This window comes from Manacus vitellinus, unplaced genomic scaffold, assembly GCF_001715985.3.
Source record: "Manacus vitellinus isolate BGI_N305 unplaced genomic scaffold, ASM171598v3 scaffold_76_pilon, whole genome shotgun sequence".
NCBI classification, from domain to species: domain Eukaryota; kingdom Metazoa; phylum Chordata; class Aves; order Passeriformes; family Pipridae; genus Manacus; species Manacus vitellinus.
Window position 1 is genome coordinate 998,110 of NW_021940796.1, and position 26,318 is coordinate 1,024,427.

The following is a 26,318-nucleotide window of genomic DNA, read 5'->3' on the forward strand; positions in this document are numbered from 1 at the left end:
TTTTTTTTTTCTAAGCCCGAATTCCCCCATACCGACCGCTGGCTCCTCCCCCGGCCTTATATTTTATTGAGCGGTGACATTGAAAAAGCTGAGGAGTAAAATCCAACTTTTTTTTTTCGGTGTTGGGCTGCAGAATGCTTTCTGCGGGGAACTTTGTGCTTCTTTTGATTGATTATTTATATATTGGTGCACGCGTTTCAAGGTGGGAGTGACTTACTGTCAAACCGTGAAAGCTGCTGCTCGTGTCATTTCCCAAAGTCATTTTTTGGAGAGGTCCCCTCACCTGTGATGGCAGGGCCCTTACGAAACGCACGCGTTAATTTATGGGAAGCTCTGCGAGAGGTGGAGAGTGGCTGTGGTAGAGAAGCACGAGTCCTAATGTGTTGTTGTTTCTCCAGAGCTTTTTGCCGTGTTCAATCTCCAGTGTATAACATAAGGAAAAAAATGCTCATGAGATTCAGCTGATCTATTTTTTTTTTTTAATGAACATCCCATTTGCTTAAAAAAAAAAAATTAAAAAAAATTCCACCCCTGAGTTTCCCCTTGCCCCAGTACGGCATTTTCGGTATCGGGTCAAACAAAAGGTATCGAGAGAGTGCAGCTCCGGGCCCTGTTTTCTCCCTGTGATCAAGGCCATGCAAAAAGATGAAGTTTTGTGCCTCCTACTTTGTTGTAGTTTCAGCCTCGGCAGACCTGGGAGGGGAGGGGGGAAGGACACTGGTAGAGGTCATCACTGCTCTGGTGCTGCTGGCTCCGGAGGGGGTTGTGTTTTGGGAAGGGAAGGCTCGTGCTGGTGGAACTGCAGAGCTTCTGCTGGACGGATCGAGCGTGTTCCTTACTGTAACTGGGTTTTATAGTCTGTGTTCTGGGGCTTAAAGGCTTTATTTTAACCTGAGCGTGGTGTTAGGAGGAATCCTGTCTCGGTGCTGCAACATCTCGTGGGTGCCTCTGTGTGCAAGATTATAGTTAAATGAAGAATAGGAGGAGCAGGGAGCAAACATGAGTGCATGATTTTTAAAAAATGCAATTTATATGGAAACAAAAAGCCCAAAGCTCTCATAGAAGCAGGTGGAATCTAGTGTTTTAATTCGACCTACAGATTTTGCTGGGCTTGTCTGAGCACGAAGCCCATGCTTTCACATGCCTTAATAATTTGATTTTAGGTTTAATCAGATATGGTAAGATAACTGATTCAACCGTGCTCCTGAGATTAAACTCACCAGACTTTTCATGTACAGCTATATGCTCTATGTGTTTTTAAAGATAAATTTAGATAAGAAGAACAAAGGCAAACAGTATCTTCAACGAGGGTTTTTAAAAAAAATAAATCATGAGAGGACACCCTGTCATATTTCTGACTATAATTAGGTCCTCCCCCAGATTTTTTCCTGTATCATAGTCTAGTCCCTGCAATGTATTAATTTGCTCTTCTCTGGGGGAGGGGTAAAGAGCTTCACCAGGACAAATTCCCTCAGTTTGGTTGTGTGATAATGATTGAATCAATCCAAATATGAAATTGCCCTTAGAATCAGAAACAAACACAGAGCCAGGCAGGTCCTTTCAGGCGTGTATTTGTAGAGTATTGTAGTAACTGTTGTGCAGTATAACAAGGCATTTGACTCTGTTTCAACGTTCAGCACAGGAGGCAGATCGGTTGGGTATTGGCATGGAAACGTCGCTCTTGTTTACAGTTACGTTTAAAGCTTTGTTTAGGTAATGGCCATTCATATCAGAAATAGTATTATAGTCAATTCCTAGAGGACTTGTAGATACAGTAAGTAGAATTGTACCTAACTAACTAATTTTTTTTTGGTAGAACTTTGTTTTTTGTTTTCTTTTTTTTTTAAATTTTTTCTTTTTGGTTGTTGTTTAAATAGTTGACAGGGTTATGCAAAAGGTATGGATTTGCCACATCCATTGCTAGTATTTGTCTTCAAAGGCTGATGGTGTTTATTTGAAAGGTTTGGGGAAGGAAAATTCAGTTCTTTAAGAAAATCTGTCGCTGTGGTGCAAAGGACTTCATGCTCTTTGAACTGACCTTCAAAATGAATGTGTTGCTTTGGAGTTTAATGGCTCTCCCTGCTTTTAACCAGAGGGACTTTGCAGTGATGTCCTTCTGGTGGGTCTGTTATACTTTGGTGAGAAAACCTGTACTCTTGAAACAAACAGGAATGTGCAAATTTGCCTTCACCTTTGGGTACCGCTGTGGAAAATCCGTACCTGTTGTATTTCCCCAGTAGACAAATGCCTAGTCAGTGCTGAATATATTTGTAGATAATGTTAATCTCTATGAAAAGGTTAGCTTTCTAGATAAATAATTTTACTTTTTATGCTTTTTGAACAATAAAGTGGCATGTAATCACTCATTTCTCAGGTGTGTCTTAAAACAGATGCTACATTTGTATCTGATGGAGACAAATCAGTTTATCAGTTGCACATGAAATGTTTGCGATATTTCCCATTTGGACAAATTAATTGAGTAAAGCTGCTTTTTAGGAGAGGCCCATGGTTATTTAGCAGTGCCAGGAATATTTATCACCACAGAATAACAGTACCAAAGGGAAATGTCTCCCTTTTCCTTGTCAAGGTTAGCTCGAGGGGAGAAAACCCAACAAAAGCCAAACCCAAACTCTGAAAGAAAGCCTCTATTTCTGAATATGCTTAACATGTTAGTGTCATCAGTTAGTTACACAGACAACACTGAAAGCAGTCCCAGCTTGCACAGTCCAGGTAGGATTTAGTACTTCCAAACATCCTTTCCAGATCCTGTAGAACATGTCTGCATGCAGGTGCTGCTGAGAGCTGGAGGTGAAACCAGCAACACGGAGGCATTTTATTGCAGTTTAAACTGGGCAGTTGTTGACGTGTTTATTTACATCCAGCCATGCATCTGTGGTGGTGTCTTTTTGGTTTCAAGTCATTTTGTCATGGGAGAGAGGAGTCCCTTTTTAGAGCTGACCCGTGTGGAAGTTGTGTGTAAAAGTGCAGAAGGAGTGTTTGGGAATTGCAGAGGGGGCACACTCTGTAATGGATGCAGCACAGTGGGGGTCAACTGCATCTTAAGGGAGTGTGGTAGAGCAAGGATTTTTTTTTTCCCCTCTTCCTTTTTGTGTCTGTGGTGACGTAACTCCTTCATGGAAAACCTTTTCTAGGAATGTGTTTTCTTCTGGTGTAAGTGCCTGTATGTTTCACATACACAAAACCTGCACATGTTTGTGTCTTCCCCTGCTCTCTTCCCACCCTATCCCATAAATGCCCCTTTTTGGTTCTCCATTGCTCACTTATATTCTTGGAGAACTGGCAAACCAGATCAATTTGGCATGTAGTTACGAAGGAGCATCTAACCTTTCTGATACTTTAGTTTTAATAATTGAAATGGGAATAATTTGACTTTGGTTTTGACTTTCCTTTTTAGTGTGGTGTTGCTCATCAGTTGACAAAACAGAGCAGAAAAAACCCCTGTAACCCCAAACCCAACCGTGGGAAGGTGCAGGTGTCAAACCCAGCAAGTTAAGATGTTGGTCAGGAATGCTGGCCCTCTTCCTGTGCAACCTCCAGAGCATGCAGATAATCCCTAACACGCAGTTTTGGTGGTAGAGGCAGCACCCAGGGACTAATCCAGAGCTCCCCGAGCACCAGTGGGGATCGTTTCCCAGAAGATGATAGAGGTGTGCAGAAGAGATGTTTTCTTCCTCTCTTCCCATCTCCCTCCCCAGACAAACCCAGTCTGTGACCCATCAGTTCCAGAGTGGTTCTGGATGACCCGGTGTGCTGAACTACAAGCCTGAGAAATGAGGGATTAATAATTCAGTGATTTAAAACCAAAATACTCTGCAATGACAACCAAAGCTATCTTGTTGATTTCCCCTTTCTTTTTCCTCAGATTGACCCTAAAGTTGCGTTTCCCCGACGAGCACAGCCCAAGGTAAGTAGGAGGATCGATAATAGGATTTTAGGCACACAGAGAGTCATTGTTGCCAGGCAGTTCGGGTTTCAGCCGGGGAATTGGCAATGAAAGCTTTTAAAGCCGGAGTGCTCGGCGTCTGAGGGGATCAGTGAGTGGCTGTGGCACAGGGGAGGGCTCTGTGCTGCCGTGTCTGACCGTGTCCGTGCAGAGCTGGGTGGTCGGTGCGGCCGAAGGGCAGAGCCGGCCCCGGATCCGTCGGGATTCGCGGCCGCAGCCCCGCGTCCGTGGGGCTGTTCCACACAGCGTGTTCTGCAGGGTGTTTGTGGAGAGTGGTTGGATTAAGTACAGACTTCAGGCTTGTTTTGAGCTGAGCTTTCAGTTCTGTGGTTGTAATGGTTGTAGTGGATGGGAATATATCTCTGCCTTCATTGTTTGCGAATTTTCTTTTGTATAACTTGAGATGTGTGTGGAGACCAGTGAGTGTTGGATAGCAAGTTTCTGATGAGGCCCTGAGCTCTTGGGGCCACAGGGTATATTTTGCAAGAGCAGAGGGACAATGAGGTCTGAGTGTCCAGCTGGTCAGGCTGGAGCAGTGACCTGGCCATGGTGTGACCAGTCTCCACGAAGGGGCAGGGATAGGCAGAGACACTTCTGCCTGTGTGCTGCCTCCAAACCCACTGCGTGCCATCGCTCCTGGAGGCACTGCCCGTGCAGTAGGAGTGGCTGCTGCCCTTTAGGCTGTGCCTAATGAAAACAAAGCAGTTCCAAAGCCAAACGTGCAGTGTGTGAATTTTGAAAACCAGGGGCTGAAAGAAAACTTTTGTCATTGTCTTTGTTTTTAAGAGTCTGTTGGAAAAACTCAATTCAGCTGGTGTATGGCACTTGTATACGCTCTAGTCATCTTGGGTTACTTCAGTCTTCTGATTAAAAAGATGGAAAGGCAAGGCTGCAGATTTGTGGATGCAAGTCAGCAAGGAAAAGTGGTCTAAAGCTGGTGGGAATGAGTTCTTGAAAAAAAAAAAGGGAGCAAACTCCAACAACCTACTTGCAGAATTTTAAACCAGACTAATGTAGGGAGATGTTTAGAGGTTCTTTTCTTCCTAGGACATATCTAATAACTAACTGGTAAATAATGGTGTGCCTGGCTTGTTTCTGTGCTGAGCAAAGAGTTTATAATGTGTGGGGCTTGTGGCTTCTGGATTATGTTGTTGGATTGATTCTGTCTGTAAGATGCGATGTAAAGTTACCAGAATTTTGGTCTTGTGCAGTGACTGATGTTCCTTTCCCCCTTCCCAATACCTTTTAAAGGCTTATTTACATTTTAAACTGTCTTCAATTACCAGTTATCTGTTTCTACAGTGTTATTTGGAGAAGTTTATAAAGCTTACAACAGAGCTGTTAAGCTGTCCCATGTGATTCTTCTCTAACAATTAAAAAAACCAGGGCATGTCTTACGTGGAAGATATTAGTGAGTTAAATTTTCGGGTTAAAGAATGCGAAATCAGGTTGTTTTTACAAAGGAGATTTTGTTTTCCTCTGCATAGGGTGTTTTTTTTCCCCTTGGTGTTTGGTAACAGACATCTTTTGAGTGTGGGGCAAATGCTGGAACGGAGGCTGGATGCCACTCCTGGCAGGATCTTGCTCTCTCTGGAGAGGTCAGCAGTGTCTGTTGCTGCTTTTTACACACTTGTCCTTTCTAAGTGTCAGGATGTCTATGGGGCATTTGAAAAAAATCTGAAGATTGAAAACAGCCCTATTTGGAAACTGGAGAAAAGCAGATGCAATAAAGAACAGATTTTACATCTATTATGACGTGTCATTCTGGCCAGCATTTCATAATCTGGATATTTTGGTTTTTGTTTTTTAATTAGATACTGAATTAAGGTTTTGGACTTTAGCTGTTCATTTATCCCAGTTGAATAGCAAATGCTCAGCGTTAAAATGTGACTGTACTTTAGTCTAATTAACTAGCTAATGCTTGGGTCTGTGGAGATTAATGGCATTTAATGAAATGTCTCTGTCTCTCTCTAGGTGCAAGGGGAGAATTTGTTTGGGGTTTTTTCCCCCCACACCAAGTAATCTTCCTTTTAGCAAAATGGGGATTTGTTTTTTTGTGACTTTCCTGGCAGTGACGGGTGCTGAGGTGGGAGCAGGGCTGGGGGTGCATTCCCCATTCTGCTTCCCTCCCTCCTTCCATCCATCTCCTTCCTTCAGGAGCCCTTTTGACCCTCCTCAGCATGATTAACTCTTCAGTGGGCTCATGTGCATTGGCTCTGCCCTTGCCAGGTCCAGTGCCCAAGGTGGTCTGCGGGGTCACACTTGTGTGTGTTCCTTCCCCCTCCTCATCCACGGAATTGCTCCTTGCCCCTTTCAAACCACAGCCCAGTAAAACACTTTCTTTTGGGCTTTTTAAACTGCATCTCCATGGTTTGACACCTCTCTGGTGATGCAAATTGGTTCCTGAGCAAGCAGTGGCAGGTTGTAACAGCCGAGCATTCTTCCCTGATTTTCTTAGAATGACCCTCTGGAAAATCCTGCTGATTGCCTCCAGTGGATTATGCCATGATGTGTAATCCTGCTCTCCTTGGGAAGTCCAGGACGACTTGAAGCCATTGTTTTAGGAAATTTGCTGCAGGGTTTAACTCATTGGGGCTCTGGTGTATGGCTAGCAGCGAGATGAAAAGAGTGTACTCCTGCGGCTGCTGTTCCTTGATAAAAATCTGTCTTGTTTCCAAGTGCTGGAAGGCACTCTGTAACAGTAGATCATTTATAACTCTGCTGACTTAAAAAATCCCTAAAAAGCAGCAGCGATGGGGTGGCAGTAGTTTTGTACCCCCTTTTGAATACTGAAGACTATTAATAGTTTGTCTTTTTACTATACATAGCCTGGCAGTTCTGATATTACCTGCTCTATTAGGTTGGAGAATCTTTGACTTAGCATGTTCATTAGATATTTTCACATGTAAGCAATTTCCTCCCTCACCCCTCTGCCTTAGGGATTTATTTAAAAACCAAAACAAACCTGAAGAGCAAAAGGACAGCAGCCTCTGTCCACAGAGAAGCTCCTTGGCCATGAAAATATCTTTGTGTGACTTACTGGTGCAGAAATTTAGATGCTTTGGCATGCAGAGCCCTGTATGAAACAGGAGCAGGTAAAACTTCAGTCAAAGTTTGCAGCTAGTGAGGCTGCCCACCGAGTTGTGTTTTGTGTTCAGGTTCCTCCAGGATGGGATGGAGCTGCTTGTTCTTCCAGCACTTATTGGAGGGGCAGAAAGCACATGGTTGGGAATTGCTCCCAGTTCAAGGAGCTGGAGCTACTTGTAGTAACATTGATGGTGTCCAAGGGCACTGAGTATGTGCCCTGCTGGCTGTGGGATGTATCCTTCCTCTTCAGGAATGAGAGGAATAGAAAGGGCAGGGTAACTGCTGCTGCTGGAGCTGCTGCTGTGGCTCACTGGCATGGGCTGGCACTGGGTGCTGGATGTCTGCTGTCCTGTCTGCTGATGGCCCAGAGTAAAGGTGGTTATTGCATATTTTAATTTGGGATCTAATCTGTGGGTTGGGTACAGAATGCTGGTGACAGTTTGGTCACAAAACATCAAAAGAACTCTATTTGGTGAGGGAAGCCTTTTGTCTGGTGATGGGCTGGTGATGCTGAACCCCGAGGTCATTGCTAGATGTGTTGTGTTCTCCCAGAGGTCGGTGCAGAGCTGAGCACAGTCCTGGCCCTCAGTGCCCCAGTCAGTCAGGCAGGGGCTGTGCACACTGTGTGGACCTTGTCTGTGGCCTGGCTGGTTTCCTGTCTGGCTGGGCACGTGGGCTGTAAGTGGTGCAGTTCTGCACATCTGGTCCTTCTTCTAGGGAAGAAACAGTGTCAACAACTCCTCTTTCATGGGAGTTGCTGCTGGTTAAAGCCATGTGAAGCTGGTATTCCAGAGCAGCAAATGGAGGGCATGCCCTTTTGGAATAACACCCAGGCCAACCTGGGATTTTTTTTTTTTTTAGAGCTAACCAGTGGATTTGTGTGTCTGATTCCAATTAAGTTAACTGTGGGTGGGGTGTCTGCATCCCTTGGCTGATAAACCTGAGCCAGAGTAACAGGGAGAGATCTTATTCCAAAGCAAATGATGGACCTTGAAAATCAGGGGTTTGTTTGTTCCCTCCTCTCCTTCTGCCTGTAAACTCCAGGTTAGTCCCACTACTTCCCATCTTATTTTAAGTATTGGGTAGACTTTGAAGTTGGGGTTTTTTTCCAAAAGAATGTGAACTGGACACACTGGCAGAACTCAGGATTCTTCCTTTCCTGTCACCCTTCCTTCCCCACTGGGCTGTAAAGAGCAGCAAGGTCAGACCTTTTCCCTATGACTTTTTTGTTTGTTTGTTTGTTTGTTTGCTTGTTTTGTTTTTCTTTTTGGATTCCCCTGCATTTGCAGGTCTGGGTAGAGTAAGAGAGGAAGTATTTCCTGCTCATGGCATCAGGCACAGATGTGTAGCGTGATCTGGTGTTGTCTGTGAGCAGAGTCCTGTGAAGTCCTTACAGATGGTGTGAGGGATTTCTTTTTATGGTCTACAGCCACTCTTTGGGCACCTCGTTCATCCAGCCTTGACGTAGATCCCTTTCCAGTGTAAGCTGCTCCTAGAATTTGCTTCCCTCTGGCATTAGATGGTCAAATGGACAAGTTGTAGAGTCTGAATCTTGGCTGATCAACCCAGGTCTTCTCGGGCAGTGGAGGAGCAGGGTTTTGAAACCCCTTATTCTTGGGCTTGGGTTTGTGATGTGGTCTGGATGGGCAGTGTGGTCTCTGTCCTTGGATACCACAACCAGATGACAAAGGGGCTGTGCAGGGCCTTCTGTGGAGTGCAGTGAGTTCTGTCAGAAACAAGAGCTGAGCTGGATTTTTGTAATTCTGTCGTTTTTTGGAGATGTAAACATTTATTTCTTCTCCCCAGTCACTCAGGTAGATTGCTCACGTTGTCCTGAATCCCCACAGAGTGTCTTGTACTTGTTAGAATGTCTGTATTTCCATTTTCATTGCCTAAGGACATCTCTCATGCTTAGAATAGTCCTAATGTCCCCTTGACATGCTGCTAACTAAAAATTAAAATTGAACACTAGCTAACATGTTGGTTTTTTTATAGGTGATTCTACATTCCCTGTGTTTTTCTGTATTGTTGGATTATTTTTAATGGCATCTACCAGGTGACTTTTCTGCACTTGCATATGCCAGGAAAGGTTCCAAAGTGAGGGAGGTCAGGGAAATGGAAGAGGAGCAGCATGGTAACACCCTTGTGTTCCCCTCTGCTTCCAGATCGAGTACATCTCGTCTGCAAAGTGCTGAGCCTTTATCAGCCCGGGGGTAGGTCTACTAATGACTGATCTAAAACCATCAAATTCATTTATTTGTCACTGCCAGTGACAGGCCAGTTAATGCTAATGGATTCTTTTTTTAGCCTGTTGACTCTGGTGATAGTCTCATAAATGTTGTGAAATCTAAAGCCTTAAGAGAACTTGTAACTTATTTTTAGAGGAGAGCTATTGAAACAGGGTAAGGTGGTGTGTGTACCTCAGGGTAAGGTAGTGTGTGTACCTCAAGGTGTGTGTTGTGTTGAGAAGGAAAAAGAGCAGCTCCTAGTTTATTAGCCATACACAGCTGTCTATGCTGTCCCTAATAGTTACTTGATTTTTCAGTTGTATTGTAGTGTTCTCTTTAGGCATGTTTTGGGTCATGCTGTAAAGGAAGGAGAACCTGTAAATAGAGTCAGTCATCTTAGGGAAAAATGGCTTGTTTCAGAAAACAGTTCATCTGCAGGGCCTGGATCTTCTCTGCCCCTATTGTGTGAAAGCACTTAAACATATACTTAAGTTGGCATAAGCATGTGGGTAAGTGCTTTGCTGAATCAGGATGGACTAAAAACACGTTATTAAATGCTTTGTTGAACTGTGAAGCTTGCAGCAGAAAAAGATTAAAAGATTACTTTGTGTATTTGAGAGTACTTTGTATATGGTCAGTCCCATAGCTTCTCTTTCGAAGACAGGCTGTTGTAGCTCTCATTTCCCTGCCCTCACCAGAGGATCTCACTCACAAGGAGATACTAATCTGCTGTTTCCTCAAAAAAGTGATTGCAAGGTCAGTGTAGCATCAGACTTTAAAAAAAATAAATAAATCATTGTTTAAGCTTAATTTAGTCTTCTAGCCCTGAAATCACACATTCTATTTGCCTTAGTCACTGGAATAATTCTGAAAAACTACGTGAGCAGTGTTCAGTGTGGCTTGGGTTTCTGTGATATTATTACTGTAGAAATTGTGGTTTGCTGAGTAATTTGAAAGTTAATGTGAATCTCTGTAGTCAGATCAGCATGCGGTATTAATAAGTTACTTCTAAACTTTGGCATTTTACTGCTCTCCTGGTGGAAGTATTTTAATTTTTGAGTGCAGAGAAAATCTGAAGAATGTTGGGAAGTTCTTTTGCCCTGCTCAGTCATTCCCTGTGCGGGAACATCTGCAGCTGGATGTATTGCTGTGACTGAGGAGGCTTAAATTAAGATTGTACTTGGGGAACTTTCTGTTATAAAGAAGGACCCTATCCTGCTAAGGCTTATGCAATTCTGCACATGAGGAATAGTTCCAGAGACCTCAGCGAGCACGGATAAATGCAGACAAGGCTTCTTAATATGTTGGTGAAGTGTACATGGCAGGAAGGGTGAAGGAAAAGAAGTATTGACAGCAGCAGAAAGTGTCGCTGCCTCGGCCCTGCCCTCCCCCAGCAAAGACTTGCATTAATTTCCCATTGACTCTGATGTACAATAGGGAAGAGGTTTCAAGCTGACTGAAGGGGCAAAGGTCCAAGAAAACTACTGTAGCAAGAACTGATGCAGAGTGACAGTAATGAGGTGGCCTGGCAGGTGGGAGGGAAAAATGGTGGGGTGGGGGAAAGAAACTAATATCTGGTGAATTAAGTAGTTCCCAGGGTTTGAAGTTGTTAAGTCCTCTTGGTTTTATTTTCCTCTGTGTGCTGTACAAGTATGAGATGTGGCTGAGCAGGGCTCCTTGGCTGAGGATGTGGGTCCTGGTGCAGCTCCAGTCCTTGTGGTTTGGGACTGGGTCACTGGGAGTGCTGGTGTGGCCCAGCGGGTACAGAATTCTTCTGTAGTGTCCCCAAACCTGCACTGTGTTGTTTTAATCAGTCTTTTAGTGTTCCTGACTCTGAGTTCATCTTTGCATTGTTCTGTGGGTCAGCTGTGCATCAAAGAGAAGGTGAGGAGCACAGGGTGAAGAACTGTTTTGAAATTTTGATTTATTTAAAATAGGGACTGTGAAGCGCCGGCAAGACTTTCGGAGTCTTGAATGCTGGTGGAAAGAGAATGACTGCTGGATAGAAACTCTGTGGAGGTTTTTGTAACAAATGCTGAGAGTACTGTGGTGTGGTGTGTAAAGAGGCTGCAAGGAGCTGAGCATTCATCCCAAGTATCCGTAAATCCCACTGGATGGGGGAGGTACTGCTCAAGTTAGAGGCTTGGTTTGTGGCAAAAGCTTGTCAGCTCAGCACTGGCAGAAGGTTTGGTGTTTGCACTGCTGCAAAAAGGTGTTGCTGAAGGGGATATTGCCAGGGATTCTTCTGCAGTGCTTGCTGAGCGAGTGAAACTCCTGTTTAGTTTTCCTTTTGGCCGCATTATCAATCATTAATGTTCAGAGACGATTCCCTGCTCTGAGCCCGAGCTGTGTGCAGGGCCTGACACATACACTGAGCATTTATCCTTTTGCCAAGGGTTTGCAAAGTGTTGCAAATGAGTGTAAAGATGTTCGTTTGCTGGTGAAATTCACCTACTTCTGCTGTTGTATTTGGCAGACCTACAGAGCCTATAGCAGCACCGTGTGCTCAGTGACTTGTGAAAGGGAACAGAAAACATTGAAAAGAAATCTGAAGTTACTACTGAGATGGGAAATATGATAGAAATTTTCTGAGGATGGAGGGTGTTGCCCCACCTTTTGGTCTGGGGCTGCTTCCAACCGTTGTGTTGGGTGGTGTCAACTCTTGATCTCTGCCATGTCCTCGGGATCCCTGGGAGATCTTTCCTGTGAGTCCTGAACAAGCCCTGCTGAGACAACTACAGTGGAAACTGTCAGCTTCTTGTGGCTGGAGCTCCCTCGCCTCAGAAAGTCTCCAGTATAAGGTGTTTGAGTTTTTTTGATTGATGTATTTGCACTAGACAGCTCACCTTGCTCCCCAGATGCTTTCTGTGATTCCAGCTCTGGATGGGTGGCCTGCAGAATACTCACCAAACATTTGACTCTACCCTCTTCAAATATTACCTGGTGAAAAAAACCTTGTAAAACCCACTGTGAAGAAGTCTTGGGCTGGTTTTGACCCACTGTTGGCTGGGTTTGACCACTGAGAAAGCACAGAGTTGTTGTCAGTCAAGTCTGGTCTTGGCATAATGTGTAGGAACCCAAATAAGGCCCTGATGGGCCTGATACTGATGCTGCCTTTGAGCCTGGAGACAGGAAAAAAAAGGGCAACAGGGGATTATCCAAAGCATCTCAGTGTGGCAGAGAACAGAGCAGCTTCCTGACACCCAGGTTTGATACCACAGTAAACGGCTGCCTCTGTCTGAAGGGGATGTTGGGAAGGAAGTGTGGGAAGCAGAGCAGTGTCACAGTCTGCCAGCTCTTCACAGGACTTGTCTTTGAGGGGTTAAACTGAAGATTTTTTGTTTTTAACGACTTTTGACTGTAAGGGAAAATAAGAGAGGCCCTGACTGGAGTGCCAGCGCTCCGGAGGATGTAACTGCTGAGGTTCCCTGGCCAGGCTGCGCAGAGGGGGAAGCCAGATAAGGACGTGAGGCCGCAGCGTGTGAAAGGTGGTTTGTGGTGTGAATTATGGCTGGTGCAGGTCTCCTGGTGGTCACAAACCAGCACGGGGGCTGGGGCGCAGTGCTGGAGTGCTGGGAGGCAGGGGATGGAAATGGGCTCAGCGGTGCTTTGTGAGGCAGGGCTGGTCCTGGTGCCCTCAGTAATGGCAGGAGAGGAGGAAGCATGAGGAAACATGCTGAACTGCAGGTGTCCTGGAGGCCTCTGCCTCCAGAGGAGCGTGCTCCTGCTCCCTGCAGCGCTGGGCACTCAGCCATGCCAGGCACTCCTCTGACCCCGTGCTCCGGCCCTGGAAGCTGGTCCTGGAAGCTGGCTGTGCCGTGTGGCCCTCGTTCCTCCCAGTCCTGGAAGCTGGCTGTGCCGTGTGGCCCTCGTTCCTCCCAGTCCTGGAAGCTGGCTGTGCCGTGTGGCCATTTGTTACTCCCATCCTGGGAAGATGGCTGCTGCCGTGTGGCCCTCGTTCCTCCCAGTCCTGGAAGCTGGCTGTGCCGTGTGGCCCTCGTTCCTCCCAGTCCTGGAAGCTGGCTGTGCTGTGTGGCCCTCGTTCCTCCCCGCTGGAGCTGGGAGGGATGGCCACAGTGGTTCCTCAGTCCTGTGCAGACAGGGAGTGTGTCCTGACGTGCTTCCAGTGTGGAGCGTGGCACTGGAGATGGGCTGCCCTGGAATCGTGAGCCTCTGTTTCCCCTCTACCTGCCAAGTGGGCGTTTGCTGCCCCAGCCAGCCTGGGATCCCAAGGGTGGGTGGCTGGTGGTGAAAAGCACCTGGAGAGTATCTCCTCCTCCAGCACTTTTTGTGCTTTAAACTCCAGCCTCACTGAGTCCCGTGAACTGGGATTGAAGCTTCAGGTTCTGCGTGTGTGCTGCCTGGGCATTCATGTGTGAGGAGGGAGTTGTCATCATCTTGCATGATTTTTGTTTTTTTCACCTCTCTTTTTCATCTGGTCACATCTACTTTGTCATTAATCTTCCAGATCAAATACAATGATAGTTGAAAATCCTCCATAGTTATAATTCCCCCAAAGTTTTGTGAGCGTAGCTTTGATTTTATTGTGGTCATGAGAAGTCAGTTTAGGGTTCTGGACCTCTGTTCATGGGTATCTCCAGTGGATATTTTAGTAGGGGCATTTGTCTTCTGTCTCGATTAAGCATGTGTATGCAGTAGGAAAAGAGCAAAATATGGAATAGAAAAAAAGATAAAGCAATTCAGTTACCAGTCCAAAGGCCTTAATGCTAAAGAGCCATGAAGAAGCTTTATTGGAACTATAATTGCAGACATAAGCAGTGATTATCTGTCTTCGTGCCTTTATGGTTCCCATCACTGTCATCTGAACACATGAAGCTGATGAGAGTGTGAGCAGAACATTATTCAGCTGGTGCTGTGTAATCCTGATCTCTTGCAGTATGTGGAAAGTAACATAAAGTGTCGATTCATTTGAAAGTGAAGGGGAGAGAAGAAGGTGAGAGAGGACAAGTGTTGTTGCAGAACACGTTATTTCACCCTGGTTGCAGCTGAAGGAATGAAGGGACAGGATAAGCTTCTTATATGGATATGGTCAGAAGAAATTTTGCTTTTTGTTAATGTTCTTAGAGGTCTTGGGCAGGTGCAGCCCTTTTGTCGTTGGAGAGTTCCTCTGTGTTTCCTTGAAATGTTCTGAATTTGCTCCAGCTGAGAGAAGGGCAGCAGCACCTGTTTGTCTTGCATTCCTGAGAGCTGGAGATTGTTGGATCTAGGCAGACAAATGGGTGCTGCCAAGCACTTCTTGAGGTGGAACAGAGACCAGAGGGCAAGTCCTGAATTGCTGTCCTGATTATTGGTGCTGGTTATGAAGGTGAAAATGTGCTCTGGGCTGTGAGGAGGCAGAGGCAGGAAGAGGTGATTTGGTGGTTGGGCAACTGGAGCAGTGGAAGGAGCAGGGTGTGCAGAGCTCTGGCATTTTGCACCGGGGTTGATGATGCCAGGATAGGCACAGGTGGTTTGAATTCATGTGATCCAGGCCAGTGTTGAGAGGCCAATTTCTCAGGCCCCTGATTTTCATTGCTATCACCTGCTCTGGGCGGGGAGAGTCAGTGGAGGAGGTGAGATAAGAGCCAGAAGTCCTGTGGTCTCTTCATGAACAGTGTATGGATTGTCCAGGGCTACGTTTGGGCAGTAAAAAGGTAACTATTTTGAGGCTGTTTTTTGGGTAGGGGAGGCATTTGCTGGATGTGAGACTGGTTGTGCTTTTTTTCATTTTTCCTGAAATTTGGAGGCAAAGGACAGCTGTTTTAAAGGAGGAAAATAGAAGCAGAGGAATAACTTCTAAATCTGTTTTTTATTTACTCTTGCCCTAAATTAGGACCAAGTAAAAACCAGACCTGATCATGTATGTTTTTGGTGGAATTTTCTTAATTTCTTAGTGATTATTATCTTTGCTTTTATTGGAGTTAGCAGAAGGTATCCACTAACTTGTTAAAGCAGCTCAAAGCATAGCCCCTAAACTGCCTAATACACTCAAGGGCATTTTAAAAACAAACCCAGAAATCTGCTAGCAAAGTGCCTAGATACACAAAGAAGAGGGAATGCAGTTTTTGGAGACATGTGCCTGCCTTGCCTGCCGGTCCTGTGTGAAAGCAGAATGAGATAGTGATGTTTTGAAAGTTTCTGGTCTTCAGCTGAGCGAGCTGCCAGTGAAAAACTGGTTCTTGGAAAAGTTTTATTCAAAATGTGGTTGAAGGTCTGTGGGATGTACGTTCTGGAGACATCAGCATCCTACTTTCACAAAAGACTTGTGTGCTGAAAAGACTTAAACTAGTTTAAATGTGACCCTTGTTCTTATCACAGGGAGATGAGGTAAGTGATTGTCATCACCCTTGTTTTATGGATGTGGAAAACAGAAGTGCTGCTCACGTGTTCTGCAGTGCTCAACAGTGGGAATTGCTGGTGCCTTGGGAGAGGGTTATTCCAAACCTGGTGTGTGCTGGGGCTGCACCTGCTGTGCCGTGTGTTCCCAGGTGTTGGAGGAGACAGGAGAAGGGGGTTCTGGGGAGCTCAGGTCCCTGCTGTGCCGTGGTCAGTGCTCGGGGAAGGACTGCAGTCCCTGAGGTGGTGGACCAGTGTGTGGAGGTTACCTGGGTGAGACAGGTGTGAGTTAGTCAGGAAACCCTCTGCAGAAGGCTTTTGTACCTAGAACTGGCTTACAAGAAGCAGTTGTTGAGAATAGGCCTGGCTTTGCTGGGCATTTGAAGCATCTTAAGAATGGTGCTGGCAGTGGTACGAGTCTGAGCAGGGCACAGACAGGCACAGGGGAGGGCTATGAAATATTTAAGATGGAGAGGTGAGTGCCCAGAACAGACTGAACACGGTGCCTGTCTGACATCTGCCTGGCGCTTCCAAACCTACAGTCGGCTCCTGTAGTGTGGGGCAAGAAAGGGAAGCAGGGAATAGAGAGAGCTGCTCCTTGCCAGGGTCTGGCTCCTTTCTGGGGGAAGGAAGCTGTGTGTGGGAGTGTGCAGCAGTGCTGGGGCCCGGGGCTCTGTGCACCAGGTGTGCTGGAGAGCTGGAGCTGTGGTGTGTGCGTGGTGGGGACGGCTGGAGCCGTGGGAGTCACCGAGCCTGGGAGCGAGTGCTCCGTGCCGGTACCTGCTCCCGGGGCTGTGAAATGCTGTGCTGCAGCTCTGAGCCCTCAGCCCTTGGCACATCTCTGCCCTTCCCCACGCAGAGGCCGTGCCCGTGGCACGGCTGGAGAGGAGGAACAGCTGCAGCCCTGGTTTCTGAATCCAGGCTGCCGCCCTGCAGCCCTCGTGTCCTCGCTGGCCGCTGTGGGCTGGAAGCTCCAGCCCGTGTGCTTTGGGATCCTGTGGCAGCAGCGCTGCAGAAATGACGAGTATCATTGTGTTTTATTGTGGCTTCTAAGAACGCAGCGTGTTTGTGCTTCGGGGAGCCCCAGGGGCTTTGTTTTTCACCAGGCCTGAGCTATTCTTCGGCAGAGCCTTCCCGGAGCATGAGCCAGTTCTGCCCATTAGGACTGAGAGACGGGCCTGACTGATTTCTGCTCCCTGCTGCATAATAAATCTGATACTAAAATTAGTGCTGGTCTCCCTAGGCCATAATTCTTGCTGAGATTATAGAGAATTGTGTGTGCAGGGAGGAACTGTGGTTCTGTATGTTTGGCTTTTTTTTTATAACCTTGAGTGTCCAATTTCCAGGTTTTTTACTTAACCCCCCCATCTTTTTTCCCCTTTTCCTCTCTTTTGGGAAGTGCTTAGCCTTTCTGTGTATTTTGGCTATTTAAGCCTCTGTCACTGCAGGCAGATGAGTTCCTTGGGAGCTCTTCTGAAGGTTTTGTAATTGAGTCTTTTACCACGGCGACAGGATATTATTAACCTTCAGTAAAGCAATTTATTTCATACTCCTTTGTGGGGATAAGCCTTTTTTCCCCCAGGAAAATATGTATGTGGAAAGGGTTTTACGTACAGAGGTAGCTGGACTTGCAGCAGTGATTATGATTTTAGAAAAATTAATAATTACATGAAAAATAGGCAGTTCTGTTTGCGTCAGTTTAAAAGAAACCTTTGGTCCTGAATGGTTCACCCCTGCCTCCAGTGTTTTATTTTCAAGAATATACTTTTTGCCTGTTGGTGGTTTTGAAAAGAGGTTGTATTTCATTTCAGAGCTCTCAATATTTAGCCTGTGTGAGCACTAAAACATTCTGTTTTCTTCTTTCAGACAACCTTAAAAATGACCTGAGAGCTGGAGGGAGGAGTTCCTTGCGGGGTCTCCCTGTTGGCATGGCCTTTGCCCTGAAATCAAATGCAGACTAGTCCAGCAGTCGTTAAAGACTGGATAGCTCCTAGAGCAGCAATTTCCAGCCAGCGAGGGGGATGCTGGCTAAGTGACCAGCCTGGCTGGATCCCTCCTGTTCTTTGTTGAGCGCGGTGACAAAGGCACCGGTCTGGGATTCGGGGATCCAGGCTGGGGTGTTTTGGTGTCTCCCTGCGCCCCAATTTTTTATTTTGAAAAGATGATGAGAACATTTCTTTTCCCGCGTCTACTTAGGCTTTACTTTTTGCTTCAGTAGCCTGTTAAACTTAAAAGAAATTAAATTAACTATGCACTTGTCGTGTCTTTCAAGGTACTTGAAAACTTTGCGCTGTCTCAGCGCTGCTTTCGAAGGAGTTCACCACACCTTGCAGTAGGAATATGTTCTTTTAGCAATTATATTAGATGAAGAGGTGGTATTATTCCCACATTATACAAGAGAGCTTGGATGAGAGGCGAAGTGCTTTGTCCAGAGCTTTACGTTTATTAACACACTCGAGTCTCTTGGCGCCGTGCGGAGCTTTAATTGCAGCGTCATCGTTTCGCTGCCTCTCCCGCGTGCTCAGGGCTGCTGCTCGGAGTGAACGGGCGTCCTGGGGCCAGGGCTGCGTCTGGGAGGCTTTCAGTGACCTTAGGGAGGGCTGACCTCCACAACCACCCTCTCCCAGCTGATCTTCCAGTGTTGTACCGCTTTCTGATTTTCCAGAAGTGTTCAGTTATTTTTATTCAAACTTCCTAATGCTTCTTTGGCGGTTCCGTCCCTTTTGCATCGGATGGGCTTTTCCATCTCTGTCAGAAAGCTGGTACTGTGGACCTGAGGAGCACTCACCTGCTGCACCTTTGGGTGGGCAGGGACTGCAGGTGTGCAGTCCTGGCAGCCGTGGTGTGTGTCTGGGATGTGTCTCAGTGCCTGGATGGGCACCCCTGGGCACACTGTGCTCTCTGGGCTGTCCTGCTGGTGAGTGTGTTTGGTGGCAAGCACTGAAGCCCTCTGTGCACGCCATCCTTTGGCTGTGGGGTTGTGGGATGGACCTGCCCCTTCCCTGGGCTCGTGGATGTCGCTGGTTTTTTTTTGGTAGGAGTGAACTGAGACCTCTAAAACCAAAGACAAGTGGCACGGCCGTGCTTTTATCCTGCAGTCTTGAGCGGCATCAGCTCCATGTGCTGCTGCCTGCTGGGCTGGCCAGGCAGGGTGTGATGGTGGTTCTGTTCCAGGGGAGCAAAGGGGCTTCTCCAGAATCTGCCCTCCCACTGGTGCCTCTCATGACTGGCTTGTGCTGACCCCCCCGTGGGAAGGGGTCCTTTGCTGTGTGATTCTTCAGCCTTTCCTAAAATTCCAGAGACACACTACATGCAAGAAAACATTACTGTTACTGAAAGACTTCTGGGCCCCTCTACATGCTGTTTTTTTAAAACTTTGCAACTGGTAGATGTATTTTTAAATCTTCAGTGAGAGAATCTTTCTATTTTAAAAATGCTTAAAATACCTTTTTCCCCGCCTTTTACTCTGTTGTTGTAAATGAGCCCCACCATCTGATTTTTTTTTTCTTTCCTCTTTAAAGCTTCCCCACCAGAGATTTAATTAAAATATTGTGAAAGGCAGTCATTGAAAATGAGAAACCTTTTGAGTGGAAGGCACCCTGATTTCCCTCTGCGGAGCTTTTTGTCACCATAGAGATGAAAAGAGAAGCTCAAAATTGCACTTTCCCCTTGTGTGTTGCTGCTGAGGGGCCGTGGCTGCAGGTAGCAGCTGCACTGAGATCCAAGGGCCAGGCTGGGAAGGACTGCAGGGGCTGAGACTTTAACTCTTTGCAGGGCACGAGCACTGGGTCGGGATTTCATTCCCTGGTGGAAGCATTTTTCTGAGTTTATTATTCTGTTTTAATTTCCTGTACTTTCGGGGCTGGAATTCACGTGGGCTTGTGAAGGGAAGGAACGAAGGCGCCCGTCCTTTTGTCTCCATAAAAGCATAACTAAGCACCTTTGGGCACAGCAGTGTCCACAGGATCTGCTCCAGAGCTGCTCCAAGGGGCTGAGCATCACCACGGTGTTCCTGAGGGGCTCCTGCACAAATCTACTGAAGGAATGCTGTTGGAATCCCACTTGGCCTTTTTAATTTTGTCCTGTTAGTCATACCGAAACTTCTCTTTAGGGTTCCAGCCTATCTGATTCTTACTTAAAGTAACTAAACGTTGGAGACTTTTTTTGTTTGTTTTTCTTTTAAAATTAATGAGTTAATTTTTTATTTTTCCTTCCAGTAACCCCTGTGGAAGTGTAGGGATTACTAAGCCAAAAATATGCTGCGAGTGGTAAAACTGCTCTGCTGCAGTTTCAAAGACAGTCCCACAAATTGAAGATTATTGGAGGGGACGTGACACTGGGCAGTGTTATGCTTTTAATCATTTTAAAAACAAATTTTTCTCCCTAATTGAGTGAAGAGCAGGCACAAGTGGATTCTTGGCACAGACATCTCAGACAAATGAAAGTAGAATGTATATTGAAGCTGTCTGCTGTTGTATATTTTACACCATACCTGTCTTGGTGCCTGATCTCAAATGGACGTGGTGGTTTAATTTTAAGCTGTTTGAGCAAGACCTGTTGTGTTTAAACTTCCAGATAGAAAGTGAACATAACCAGTGTAATGGCATTATTAATGGGTAGTATTACTAAATTGCAATTTGCAAATTGATGGTTTAACTCTGAGACTAAATATACAGCTGTGTTCTTGTGTAATGTTACAAGACAAAATTAGATCAAGTATTAAAAACAGAAGGGCCTCATCCAAACCCAGCGGGTGTGTTCCCAGGGCCTTCACTGAGCTTTTCCACCCCGCACTGAGGGTGTGGACCCAAAAACCCAGTGAAGTTACTCCAAGGTGTGTGTGCCCTCCAGAGCGGGCTGTTAACATCTGACTGCCCGAGATACCGACGGATTCGGAGTGAAATAATAAAATCACTTGTTTCCATGCTGGTGGTGACCACCGGTCTGATGGTTGGCTTCAGCTTGTACCTGGCAGGCTGATCGAAGCAATGCTGTTGTGCATATGGATCTGAGTTCCTGCAGGATTACATATTAATTTTTAAACAAGATGGTATTTGGGAGCCGGGCTCGGCTCTGATGCAATTTGCCCTTGTGCTTTCCTTGACTGTTGCTAATAAGAAGTGCTGGCCTAAATCAGCGTCTTGGAGAATCATCGATTTGCTAATTGCAGATAATCAAGTCCCTGCTCATGCTGAGACCACTTTTGTTTCCTGCCATTCCGCCAGGATTCGGGCAGCATCTTCCAGCCTTTGACGTAACCAGCAGAGTGGGTTTGGAGCGCTCACGTTGTTAATTCTCGGAGGTGACAAAGTTGTTGGTATTCAGGCTTGATAAACGAGGAGCTGTGATACCACTGACCTTTCTGGCCAAAATGAGCTGTGAAGGTCAAAGCTGGGGGCTGAGTTGGGGGAAAGGGAGATGTTTGGAGAGCTGCAGGGGCACAGCCTCGGGTAGTGCAGTCCTGAGCAGTGTCTGCCGGCGCCAGCCTGCCGGAATTATTCTGAACACGTGTGGTAGTAGCTTCTTACTTTACTTTTTTAAGATGTGTTTCTTTCCCCTCTGTGTTCAGCTAGGGGGGATGTCTCTGTGTGCTGTAGATTTTGCAGATTATGTTTAAAATGAAGCAGGGGCTGATGAAAATGTCTGTGTCCTGCAGTTAGTGCAGTCAGGAGAGGTGGGGACAGGAGGCTGCTGCTCTGCAGGTTTCTCCCGAGTGTCCCAGCCCATGGGCATGGCACATTGTGCTTGGATGCTCTGCGCTCTCTCCATGTCCACTTGAGCCAACAACCCTGTCCCCATGGGGCCTTTTTCATTCTCTTGGTGGATCAGATCTCGCTGAAGGATGTGGCAAAAGGTGGTAACAGCTGATGAGCTTTTCTGATGACCTTATGTAGAGCAGCAGTTGATCCCAGACCATGAAAAAACAGGAGGAAGTAAGAGCCTTTCTGAGGGGAAGATCCCATTAGCTGGTGAGCATTTTTTTTTTCTGTTGGTGCTGGTCCTCTGGGTCAAGGAGAGCAGGGCAAATCCTCTGAAGCTCCCCTCGCTTGGCTTTGAAGATCCTGAACATATTGCTTGGGCTGAAGCATTTTGCAAAAATAACGAGGGTTTTTCATTTTGTCCATCTGGCTGGGAGCTGGGCTGTGCTCAGGACAGCACATCCCTCAGAGATGGAGGGACAGGTTTGCTTTTTCCAGTGCTTGCTGCAGGGATTTGCAGCAGCCGGTTGCGTTGGAATGGCAGAGCAGAGCCGACGTCAGCCCTACACGTGTGCTCTGGGGCACTGTCTGCACAGAGTGTGTGAGCAGGTCTGCTGGTGGAGAAGAGGTGGAGTGTGGTGGTGCACAGAGGGGGATGGCAGTTGCCTGAGTCTGGCAGTGCACGGGGTCACTGAGCGAGTGGCCCCAGCCCGGACCCTGCTGGAGCCGGTGCCGTCCCCGCTGCCGCTTTAAAGCCACACCAGAGGAACAGATGATCACTGGACAGCTTAGGTTACATAATCTCTTTTGGGTTTAATGTCAGGCCTCCCTGAGCCCCATCCAGTGCCAGCTTCCAATCTGGCTCGTAATACTCCTGAATGTCCTTTTAATTTTTGTCTTTATTAATAGTTCTCTTACTGTAGTGTGCTCTCTGCCCGGCTCTGTGTGCTGTGCGTGCCTGGGAGTTCATTGCTCTGCTCTCCAAGGGCTCCCCTGCCTGTGCTTCCTGCTCCTCCACCAGCCTGGAGCCATTCCCAGGTGTTTTCTCTGCTAGTTCCAGAGGCATTTTTTAAAAATTGTTGTGGGGAGAGAAACAGGAAGGCTGGCTGGGGATGAAGGCTGGCCAGGGATGGAGCCTGCGTGGATTTGGCTCTTCCTGTTCATGAATGAAGCTCGTGAGGCCATGTGGGAGGACAGAACTGGTCAGGGAAGACTGGGGCAGTGGTGGTGAAGTGATGAAGGTGATGGTGAAGGTGAGACAGGAGAGATCACAAGCTCTGGCTCCACCTGGGTGGACTCTTGCTCTTTGCAAGCACAGATCTGTCAGCTGGACTAACTTTCTTTAAAATTTACCTTGCTTATGTCTGGAAGAGCTGGTTTGTTTCTGTATTGAGTGTTTATTTTTCATAAACAAAGTTCAGGCTCTTCACTGTTTTTCTCTGATTACTTGGATGTAATAAAGACCAGCAATTCTGTGGAGATAGGGCAGCAGTGATTTTGGATGCTGAACAGCTGTGTGATCCAGAATGCCAGTGTTTTTTTCCTCATCCCTTACTCCATAAATAGGTGTCTCTGCAGTTATTCTCTACTCCTGCTAGGATTGGTGCTAATTCCACATATGTGTCCTGATGGCTGGTCTTCCTCTGAAAGCCCTAGCACTGATTGTTTATTTATTATTTAAAGGAATAATATAATTTAAAAAAGTGCATGCATATATGCAGAGGGGAGGAGGAGGAACTGAGATGTTATTTCAGATCTGAGTCTAGGAATCAAATAGAAACCAAAAAAACAGATGTGGTTAGAGCAGACATGGTTTAGCAGCAACCTGAAGCCCTTGGAATACTCCTGCATTCCCTGAGACAGCTTCTCTTACATTAGCTCTTGCGTGACTTTGTGTCAGTTAAAGGAGTTAAATAAAAACATATTGCAGGGGAAGTATTTAGTGCCTTGTGAATGCCAGTGTGTTGTAGCAGCTGTTTAAAAAATAAACAATAAGACCCCAAAGAGCAGAGTGCAGTACCCAGACTGCTTTGTGTGGCTGCTTTGGGAGGGTGCTGGACCAAGGCGGAGGATTCTGAGCTTTTGGGGTGTTTAATCTCCTCCTTTGATTTATTTTTACTACTGCAGATGATGTCTTAGGTGGGATGGTGGCAGGGGAAGGTAGGAAGGGGAGCAGGATGGATCTGTTTAGTTCCTTTTGCAAAGCGAAGCCAGCATTGCCCTGGCTGCCTAACACACCAGTAGCTGGTACTTCCTAAACTCATACTGTGAGTAAATCATGAGGCAAACCTGATAACACCATCATGATCTTGACTGTGAGCCAAACTGTGCAAAATCCTGTAGTGTGTCTGAATGGCTAAAAAGGCCCAAAATAAATCACAAAGTGCTGGTAATACAGTCACTGCTGCTGTTTGCCACAGGGGTGGATTGCAGTCTGTGATCCCTGGGTGAGTAAGTCTCTCAATTGTATTCAGAGATGGTGTATGGCATAGCTGGAGTACCACAGCATCACTTTGCTGCGTAGCATCCAGGAGCAAGAATCCAGGACTGTTGTTTTATTTTGTTTAATTTTATTTATTCTATTGATGGACTTAACCATTTTGGGCTGTGCTATTTTGCTAGTAGATATGTGCAAATGAAAGTCAGGATCAAGATGTGTGGGGAGCATTAATTTTAATTTATATATAAATGCACGTATGAACACACATAAAAGGTGCCAGAACCTCTTACATATTTGTGTTTGCTCAAGTGTGCAAGAAGTGTGATTGACAGCACTGAAAAGGGAGAGGGCAGTTGAAATCAGTTACAGCTTTTGGTCCCTAAACTGCCGTTTCTTGGTGTGTCCTGGAAGAGCCTTCGTCCTAATGATGCTGAGCAATAAATAACACAGGGAAGAGTAATAGCTGTCTATGGTAGCAAATTATAGTTGATTTATTGCACATAATATATACAGGTGCAGCTAATTTAATTAAACACAAGACCTTTTTAATGCTGTAAAGACAGCCCTCTCTAAAGCCAATCAGCACTGTGGTGCTGTAATAAGGCTTTAAGTGAAATAAGCAGCATTACAAGCACAGCTCTATTGGTTTGATCAGCCTCCCGTGTATTTGGGGGAGGGAGTATTTTTCCATAACCATTAATGCCACTGTAAGTCAACTTATGCCGTAACAAAGTCGAATTTAATATACTGATGCAAGTTGCCCCATTTCTGCCTCATCATGGAACAGCAGCTCCCATGAACCAGCAGATGTAGCTTGTTATTTTCTTGGCCAACTGAATGGTGCTGTGCTGGGGGTGGCTCAGCTGCCAGGGGCGGAGGCTTGGAGCTCCCATGGTGTGGGATCTCACCCTGGGGATGGGAACAAATAACAAACAAGAAGTCGTGGTTCCCTGGAGCCTCTCTGCTTGCGAGTGGCTTGTATTCTATTCATCCCTCATCTGAGATGGAAGAGGGGGACTGTGGTTAAAGGAGCTTATGTAGAAGAGCTTGTACATCACAGAATCCTGAAATGGTTTGGGTTGCAAGGGATCTTAAAGCCCATCTCATTCCCACCCTCTGCCATGGGCAGGGACACCTTCCACCATCCCAGGTTGCTCCAAGCCCCGTCCAACCTGGCCTTGGACACTTCCAGGGGTGGGGCAGCCACAGCTTCTCTGGGCAACCTGTGCCAGGGCCTCCCCACCCTCACAGGGAGGAATTTCTTCCTGACATTTAATCTAACCCTGCCCTCTGGCAGTTGAAAGCCATTTCCCCTTGCCCTGTCCCTCTGTGCCCATACAGAAGGTCTCTCTCCCTCACACAGGTGAACACCGGCAGCGCTCGGTGTTACCTTGTCTGTATCTTTGCTTTTCTCTTTTATCATCCCCTTCTGCTTCTTTTTTTCAAATCAGAGAAGTTGCAGTGGGTATCTGTGTGTGTGTGTGTGCATAGAAATCCACCTTTAGCCTGGCTGGAAGCTCTTCCCTCTGCTCCCTGCTGGTGTGATTTCCCCGGAGCAGGGCTGCTGAGCCTGCCCTGCAGTGCCGCCTTCCCCAGCTCATCACCATGCGGAGCCGAATCCTCTCCCTGCAGATAATGGGGGAGATGCTCCACGATACTTTGCCACCATTACTTGATTATTTGTGAAAGCGTAAAAGGCTCAAGTAGCTGATTGATTAATTTTTCTCTAAGTTTTTCTTCCCTCTGTTGCCTTCATTTGGAACATGTAATCAGGGAAGGAAGATGCATTAAGAATAGATGGGTATGCATATGAATGCTTAATTTTTTCTAATTCAGGCATTCATGTGGGCACATGTATCCTGCTGCATGCTGTGCTAAACAAATCTCTTCAGCGCTTCTGGAGGCAGAGGAGTGAGTTTGGTGTGGTTTTCTCCCTCAGTGCTGGAGTTTCTCTGTTCTGGAGCAGTTGCTGTTCCAGGAGTGTGAGGAGCACGACTGGGGCGGGTGCGTGCAAAGCTTGGTATCTCCCAGCACAAATCAAATGTCTACTTGACCTTTTTATCCCTCACCACTGGGAAGAGGGCCAGCAGCTCTGCCGTAAATCTTTCCAGTCCGTTTGCTTTGGTCCAACACTTACTTAGTCGTGTTTAAGGCTTCCGGTTTTAGGTCTGGGAAGGTGTTTGTTGTCAGAAGCTGGTGGAGGGATGCAGGATCACCAACGTGGGAGCTGAGCTTGGGAGAGGAACGGGAGATGTGGTTCCACGTAACCTGAGTATCTGCAGCCACCTGGCTTGGTGTAGAGTGATGGCAGAGAGTGAGTTGTCTGTAAATTAAGGTGTAGGAGGAAGAAAATACTGTTTTGCAGTTTGGCAAAATGAGTTATTATAAATACTTGTCCAAAATAAGTAGGATTCCTAAGCAAAAGGAAATGAAAATGAAAGCAGCTGCTGTGTTGGTTGATGTGATGGCTCTGTCGAAATTTTGAATTTCCTTTTTTCCTTCTTTTAAAATTCTTTTTCTGTGTAGTCTGGTCTGTCTGTGTGCTCTTTCTGGACGAGGATCTC

General features: G+C 46.4%; 1 protein-coding gene across 1 annotated transcript in view; it reads left to right on the forward strand.

Annotated features, from left to right (window-relative positions):
* Positions 1–3,888: 3,888 nt before the first annotated feature.
* Positions 3,889–26,318, forward strand: part of MSI2 (musashi RNA binding protein 2) — a 217,323-nt gene continuing 194,893 nt past the window's right edge. The window contains exon 1 of the mRNA XM_029964650.1: positions 3,889–3,925. The gene's annotated coding sequence lies outside the window, so the exon portion shown is untranslated. The remainder of the gene's footprint in view (positions 3,926–26,318) is intronic.